Genomic DNA, 8,192 nt, shown 5'->3' on the forward strand with positions numbered 1-8,192 from the left:
TTTACCTTCTTCATGGTCATCCTTTTGTTGTTTCTTGTGGTTATCATCACTTTCACAGAAATTTTTTGAATTTTTTTTTTTTAACCTGTGTACTGGCTTGAGTGATTTACTTTCTAATTGTGATTTTCTCTTCCATATTGATTCTTACTTCTTTTCTATTTAGAGAAGACCTTTCAATATTTCCTTTAGAATAGGTTTAGTATTGCTGTAATTTTTTAGTTTTTGCTTGTCTGAAAAATTCTTTCTCTCTCCTATTCTAAATGATAATCTTGCTCAGTAGAGTATCCTAGGTTGCAGATTTTTCCCTTCCAGGACTTTGAATATATCTTGCCACTCCCTTCTAGCTTGTAGTGTTTCTTTAGAGAAATCAGCTCATAGCCTTATGAAGGCTTAACTCTGTTTTTCTCTTGCTGCCTTTAGAATCCTCTTTATCTTTAAGTTTTTCCGTTTTAATTGTAATATGTCATGGTGTAGGTCTGTTTGGATTTATCTTGTTTGGAACCCTCTGTACTTCCTGTACCTGGAAATCTGTTTCCTTTTTACGTTTGGGAAGTTTTCAGTCATAACTTCTTCAAATACATTTTCAATCCCCTTTTCTCTTTCTTTTCCTTCTGGGATCCCCTTTAAGTATAGATTGGAATGCTTTATATTATCCCATAGGTCTCTTATATTGCTTTTTTTTTTAAATTTGGCTTTCTGTTTGTGATTCTCATTGGGTGATTTCCATTATTCTATCTTCCAGATCACTTATTTGTTCTTCTGCATTATTAATTTTGCTATTCATTGACTTCAGCTCAGCTTTCATCTTGGTGAATGAACTTTCTAATTTTTCTTGGTTCCCCTTTATAGTTTCTAGTTCCTTTTTACAGTAATCTGCCTTTCTGTCAATAGTCCTTCTTAATTCCTTCAGTATTTTCATTATCTCCTTTTTGAACTCAGTGTCTGTTTGACTGAAGAGGTCTGTTTCATTGTTCTTTTAGGGGAATTCTCTTGATTTTTTAATTGGGAGAGGTTCCTCTGCTTCTTCATTTTACTTATATTTCTCTTGCTGTATGAGTTTAAGAGAAACAATTTTCTGCTGTGGTCTTGGAGGGCTATTTTTATGTGGGAGCATCCCTGTGTAGCTTGTGTGGGTTTAATATTTTTTGGTGCAAGGGCTATTTTTAGTGTGGATGACTGCCACCTCTTTCCTCAATGTATGCTGGCCATTATCCCCTTGACAGGAGGCTTGACTGGAGTTGTGGTGACCAGAGCCTGCACTGAATATTGAGTGACAAGTGAGCAGGGGCTCCTTTTTGCTCTGTGGTTGTCACTGCCCTGTTAGGGGCTGGGTCTGTTCCCTAGTTGTTGGGGTAGAAGCCCCCAGATCCATTTCTTTTTTTTTTTTTTTTAACAGTATTGGAGTATAATTGCTTTACAATGTTGTGTTAGTTGCTGCTGTATAACAAAGTGAATCAGCTATATGTATACATATATCCCCATATCTCCTTCCTCTTGCGTCTCCCTCCCACCCTCCCTATCCCACCCCTCTAGGTGGTCACAAAGCACCGAGCTGATCTCCCCGTGCTATGCGGCTGCTTCCCACTAGCTATCTATTTTACATTAGGTAGTGTATATATGCCCATGCCACTCTCACTTCGTCCCAGCTTACCCTTCCCCCTCCCTGTGTCCTCAAGTCCATTCTCTACGTCTGTATCTTTATTTCTGTCCTGTCCCTAGGCTCTTCAGACTGGTTTTTTTTTTTTTTTTCCTTTAAGATTCCATATATATGTGTTAGCATACAGCATTTGTTTTTCTCTTTCTGACTTACTTCACTCTGTATGACAGACTCTAGGTCCATCCACCTCACTACAAATAACTCAGTTTCATTTCTTTTTATGGCTGATATTCCATTGTATATATGTGTCACATCTTCTTTATCCATTCCTCTGTCAATGGACGCTTAGGTTGTTTCCATATCCTGGCTATTGTAAATAAAGCTGCCAAAAATATGGAATGCTAAACGAATTTGCATGTCATTCTTGCGCAGGGGCCATGCTAATCTTCTCTGTATCGTTCCAATTTTAGTATATGTGCTGCTGAAGCGAGCGCACCAGATCCATTTCTAAACTGCGTTTTTAAGCTGCAGTGTGAGGTAGGTGGGATTGGAGCACTCCCACTGGGAGAGGAGCCACTGGGTATTCCTCTGCCAGAGCTGTTCATTGGTGAGTGTGCTCTGTTGTGTCACCTGTCACTTGTTATGTGGGCTCACAAAGTACACTGTTGGTGGCACTGCCTTTGGCCCTGTCTCAACCTTGGGTATGCCGGCAATCAGCCCTGTCCCTCAGGTGTTGTTTTCATAAGGACACCAGCACAGGTCCACTGAAGTTAGGTACCAGAACTGCAGCAGTCATGAACCTGGTCCCACTGTGGGAGCTATGGAGGCAGCTCAGACCCTGGCCTGGCCCAGCCTCTGTGTGTAGACACCCACAGAGCCCACAGCTGCTAATGTTAGACCCATCCCAGTCGGAGGAGCACTTGTTGTCCACTCAGATGTCCTGCAGGCACTCAGTTTACAAAGCCAGTGGCGGAAGTATAAATCTGTGGCTCACGCAGCCGTGGGGAGAAATTTCAGCCCTGCATTCTGTCTCGTAGCCCCTGGGGCTCAGCTGTGGTTTTGGTCCTGCCTCTGTGAGTGGGCAACCCGCTGATGGCCGCTCCTGGAACCTGCTGAGGTGGCAGCTGGGGCATGAGAGCCCATGGACGTGGGAGCCACAAGGCAGTGGCTGGGGTACACTCTCCCAGAGCCTGGGGAAGCAGGGGCCAGCACATGGAGAAAGAAGCCATGATGGCCACCCTGCCCCTCCCTTTGCAGGCCACTTAACAATGGCACTTTGCTTCTCTGGCGGGTCCGGGCTTCTGCGAACACACCATGGTTGTGGCCACACCACACGCTAGTGTCTTCAGACTATCTCTGCACAGCCAACAGCGGTCCTCTCCCTGGGTCTGTCCTCTAAGCCCTGAGTTCCAGCACCCAGTCCCTGCCTGTACCTGTAGATGTTCGTCTCAGGCTGGGGCACACGGGGTGGTGGCATGGATCAAATGTGCAAGTCTCTCTCTGTTCTGCCTACCACAAACCAGTTGCTGTGTTCTCCTCTGAAGCTCCCTTTCTGTCCCAGCTGATCTCCCTGCCAGTGTGGGGGCTTCCCAGGGTGCAGGAACCTTTCCTCTTTTTCAGCTCCCTCCCAAGGGCACAGGTCCCATCAGCTTCCTCTTTTTTTTTTTCCCTTTCACCCTATCCAGTTACATGGAGATCTTTCTTGTCCTTTCAGGTGTTTGGGGTCTTCTGCTAGTGTTCAGTAGGTGTTCTGTGGGAATTATTCCGTTTTTCGATGTATTTTTGAGGTACTTGTGGGAGGAGGTGAGTTCCATATCCTCTTACTCCGCAATCTTGAATAACCACCCTATCAGAATATTCTGATTTACCTAATTTCCCTCAAGATTTAGGTCAGCTGAATCTATTCTGGCTGAGTCATATTTTAAAAATGGCGTTTTAGGGCTTCCATGGTGGCGCAGTGGTTGAGAGTCCGCCTGCCGATGCAGGGGACACGGGTTCGTGCCCCGGTTCGGGAAGATCCCACATGCCGCGGAGCGGCTGGGCCCATGAGCCATGGCCGCTGAGCCTGCTTGTCCGGAGCCTGTGCTGCACAATGGGAGAGGCCACAACAGTGAGAGGCCTGCGTACTGCAAAAAAAAAAAAAAAATGGCGTCTTACTGTCTTACTACTTTGAAATAATATTTGTATTTTCATGGAACCCTCCAAAGCCTTCACCCAAATATTTTGGCAGTAAAGACACAGTGGCCCCTTGGAATTAGTGTGGCTCTACCAGGAAGAATGAGAAACAAATATCAAAGCAAAACCAAACAAAAAACCTGAATGGGGTGAAACAATAAGTCTGGTCTTTTCTCGATAACCCAGAAATAGCAAATACTGAACATGCAGACCACCACTGCCTTTCCTGGGCCCTTGGCAGACATCAGTAATCAATCATACTGCTCTTTCTGCTAAGCCTAGACATGGTGGCCTCAGAATCTCTTCAAAAGAGCCCTCTAGGAACTGAATTTTGACATGCGAATAAAGCTTTTGTAGCATTCCTGGCATAACCAAAAAGTCTCCATTCTTTACCATTCTCTCTTGTTCTTCTCCCACATTCAGAACCTTAGGGGTATCTTGAAAGTTCTAAAAATATCTGGATTTAAATTTCCTAATACGGTCTGTTTGTTGGAATCACAGGGTGCTGCTCTAGTTGTTTCTGTCTCATTTAAAAGAATGAGGCAATTGACTAATGGAAAAGACAGGGTGATGGGACAATAAAGAAGCTTTGTCATGTTTCACTTCTTTTTCTTCTGAGATCCATCCTTAAAATGCTGTTACTGGATGCCTGGAAAATTCTCATTGATGCTAAGAAAGAAGCCATCTGCCCCTCACACAGCTTACTATCTATCCACATTAACATGACTCTACTATTATACTTTCTTCATCAATTTAACTTTACTCTTTCAGAAAAAGCTTGCCTAAGAAAATAAATATTGCAGTTAACTTTACTGGGCATTCTGAAGATCCATCAACTCTCGAGTAGGGAAAAGCATTCAACAAGTTTACATCCTAACACCCTTTGAACATCCCTCTTCAAAATTCTCACTATACTGTGTCCTCGATTTCTAAACTTCTTTATCATGATTCTTACCCAATCCTAACCAAGCTTCCCACATTGAAAGACATGCTTTTCAGTAGACTTCAAATATCATAAACTTCCCCAGTTTTCCCTTCTTCATTTGTGAGGATATGAAGACTCTTGGAAGGTAGTGTTCTCACTTCCTACAGTAAGAAGAAATTCTGCTGTGCCGTATCAGGTTGTTTGGGTGATATTTTGGGGAAGCCACTATATGACAATGTCAACAGCTCCTGAGCTGTTCAGGTGAATACAACCAACACTTATTGGGCAATTTCTATGTGTAAAGCACCTGGAATTTTAGTGGAAGGGGCTTAAAAGGATTCTCTAAATCTTCCAACTAGTGGAGGCATACCAGGCATATGCGTACCAAAATGAAGTAATATTATCAGGTGGTTTTTAGAGAAAGAATTAATTCCCCCTAGGATATCTCAGAAGACTTCTTGGAGGTGATCTGTTTGAATTGTCACACCAGAACAAGGCTAATATGTCCAAGTGGGAATGGAAGTTGGGGGAGAGCATTCTAGACGGAGGCAACAGGCGCCAAGGGCAAAGAGGTGGAAAAGGTCACAGAGTGTCCCCAAAACTCAAGAAGACACGTGGGATGGTAGGAATAGAGGGAAGTGAGGCTGGAAATGTGGATACAGATCAAGCAACACGTACTTGGAATGCCAGAAAGGAGTTCCATGTTTGATTCTGTATGCAGTGAGTGCACAGGAGGTTTTTGAGTTCACTCTACGTTCTCAATCTCCCCACCTCTCCCTCCATCTCTCTCTCTCGGGTTATCTGCCTCGATCCCTTGTTCTCTCGCCTTTCCTCCCCTTCTCTCCACTACCTACAACCCCTCCTTTCTGTGATCCCTTTCTTTTCCCTTAATCGAATCTCCTCTTCTCTCTCTCATCTCTGTGGCTCACATCCTCTTGTTTTCTTTGTGATCTCCGGCATTTATATTTTCTCTCTCATCTCCACAGCTTGCACTTGTTCCAGCTTTTCCTCCTTTGAACTGACTTCAAATCCGTTTCTTAATCTCTTTATGATGCCCTCATTCTCTTACTAATTTTAAATGAAGTGTTTGCTGCAGTCTCTGCCTTGCAGATGTAACCAGTGAGTTTTGAATTCAAACCATCATTTGAATTATGATAGTTGATCTGGTCTGCACCTAAGCCTAGGCCACCCCCTTTCTTCCACTTGCTTCTTTCCTTTCTCTCTCTCTCTCTCTTTTTTTTTTTTTTTTTTTTTTTGGTATATTTCTAAGAGGACAGGTGAGAAGAGGCAACCCAACTCTTACCTAATTAGATTCCTCAGTTTACACTTTCTTCTTTTAAAGAATAACATTGTAACATTTCCAAGGGCTGAATTTTTTAATACTGAAGTATCCACCTGCCAGGATGCCAGATTAGCTGGGAAGCTCAGTGAGAGTTCCTGTGAAGATAAGACTAAAGAATGATTCTTTTTACCAGAATAGAGAGTGATGCCCCAGGCTGTACATCCTAATGTCTAGGTAAATGAGCAGCCTGTCATATTTCTTATCAAGATTAAAACTTTAAGCAGACGTGGGCATGTGTCAAAACAGAAGAGAAAATACCAGTTAATGTCTAAGACATAGAGAAAAGTGTCTTTGGTAAACTATAATTTCTTTTTACATTAGGGAAGGGGTATATTGCTTTTCTCCATTTTAATGTGTCTTTAATGGATTTATTTCTAAATGTAAAAATAATAAATGCACATTTGAAAAAGTCTGGGAAAGTATATAACAGTGAATTAGAAGGAAAAAACACTAAGAGCTTGAGGGATCTTTCTAGGTCTTTTTTTTTTTTTCTATAAATGTGTTCACATGGTTCAAAATATGCTTGTGCTTTAATTTTGCATCATATGTTTTTCAGTTAATTTGACACATAAAGTTGTAAGATTAGCCGCTTACTGTTTCATGTCATTCATGTTCTTAAAAAACATGGTTTTTAATTATCGTATAGGATACTGTAGTGTAGTTGAACCATGATAATTTATTATTTCCCTGATGCTGGACCTTGACGTGGCTTCTAGCTTTTCTCACTGATAGGCTGCCACGAATACGTTTAGGACTAAATCTGGTGCACCTTCTCTGGGAGTTACCGTCTATTTCCTACTTCCATGATAGGCATGTATAGTAGGCATAGAGTCTATAATAGAGTTTTACAAGGAATACCTTGAAGGTGTTATTTATATTAATCTAATAATTCCAACTCTGAGGCCATGTTCCTCTAATGCTGACAAAAACAGGGGAACTTGAAAATCAAGACATTGTTGACACAGGGAAACTTTGTTTCAGACGTTTCTCTAAAGGTCAGAGGCTTATGTAAAAATACCCATCCAGATTTACCAGACCTTATATTTTGTTATGTTTGCTTTAGGTATTTTGTTTTTTCAAGAAGCCAAACCATACAAATATAGTTCGAGCTCATTTTTTCACCCCACCCCTGCCCCTGACCAGAAGTAAATACAATCCTAGAGTTGGTGAGAATCCTTCCTATCCAGCTATCCATATTTTTATATTTTTTGAAAACATATGCAGGTATTAAAAAATGGTGTTCTTTAGTGTACTTAAATTTTTTATTTCACTATTGTCATCTTGTATATATCATCCTTATTTTTTTGCTCAGAGTTATGTTTTGGGATGTTTAACCAAGGATCTGTCATTTTAACTGCTGCATACTAGACTCATTATATAAAAATACTACAATTTATGTACCCATTGACATATACTGATGGGTATATTCTTCTCCTCTTCTGTTTTCCTATGACAGACCCATGCTTAGCAACTGTCTCCATGCATGTCTCATTTTGATGTGTGCGGTTTTCTCTTGGGTGAGTACTTAGCAGTGGACTTGCTGTGTTTAAGGGCAGGTGCCTCTACAGCGTTGTGATCTTTACTGCCATCTTGCTTCCCAAGGTGAGTGTGTCACATTACTTCCTACTGCCTGTGTGTGAGAGCTCATCCTTGTTCACCCCTGTTACTGTCAGATTTGCGACGCTATGTATTTGTAGATTGAATTTGCGTTTCCTATATTCCTGGTGTGGTAGAGCATCTCGTCCTATATGTACTGGTCCTTATGGTTTCTTCTTCAGTGCATTTCCTTTGCTCGCCCCCTTTTTTCATGCTGTTGGGTTGTCTTTTACATTTTATGAGTTGTTCACATTTTCTTCATGCCAGTTTTTTGTTGAGTAAATGCCTTTTAATATCTCTTTGCAGTCTGTGGCTTGTATTTTTACTTTATGAAATTATTTGTTGTATAGAAGTTTTAATCTTTAAACAGATCAAAGTTGCAAGTCTTTTATTGTAACCAGTATCTAAGAAATCCCTTCTATCCTGTTGAAAGAAAACCACATTTTGATAGTCTCTGCTAAATGTTTTAAGGTTTGCTGCTCCCATTTAGATTTTCATCTATTTAAAATATATTTCAGGAAATGTTCTGAGGTATAAATGCCATTTGATTCTATTTT

General features: G+C 41.3%; 1 non-coding gene across 1 annotated transcript; it reads right to left on the reverse strand.

Moving 5' to 3' along the window:
- Nucleotides 1-1,984: 1,984 nt before the first annotated feature.
- On the reverse strand, nucleotides 1,985-2,091 carry LOC112409845 (U6 spliceosomal RNA). The gene has a single exon (XR_003005240.1). It is a non-coding gene; the product is annotated as a U6 spliceosomal RNA (small nuclear RNA).
- Between the last annotated feature and the right edge of the window lie 6,101 nt (nucleotides 2,092-8,192).

The sequence above is a fragment of the Neophocaena asiaeorientalis genome, unplaced genomic scaffold (assembly GCF_003031525.2).
Source record: "Neophocaena asiaeorientalis asiaeorientalis breed wild unplaced genomic scaffold, Neophocaena_asiaeorientalis_V1.1 scaffold336, whole genome shotgun sequence".
In the NCBI taxonomy this organism is placed as follows: domain Eukaryota; kingdom Metazoa; phylum Chordata; class Mammalia; order Artiodactyla; family Phocoenidae; genus Neophocaena; species Neophocaena asiaeorientalis.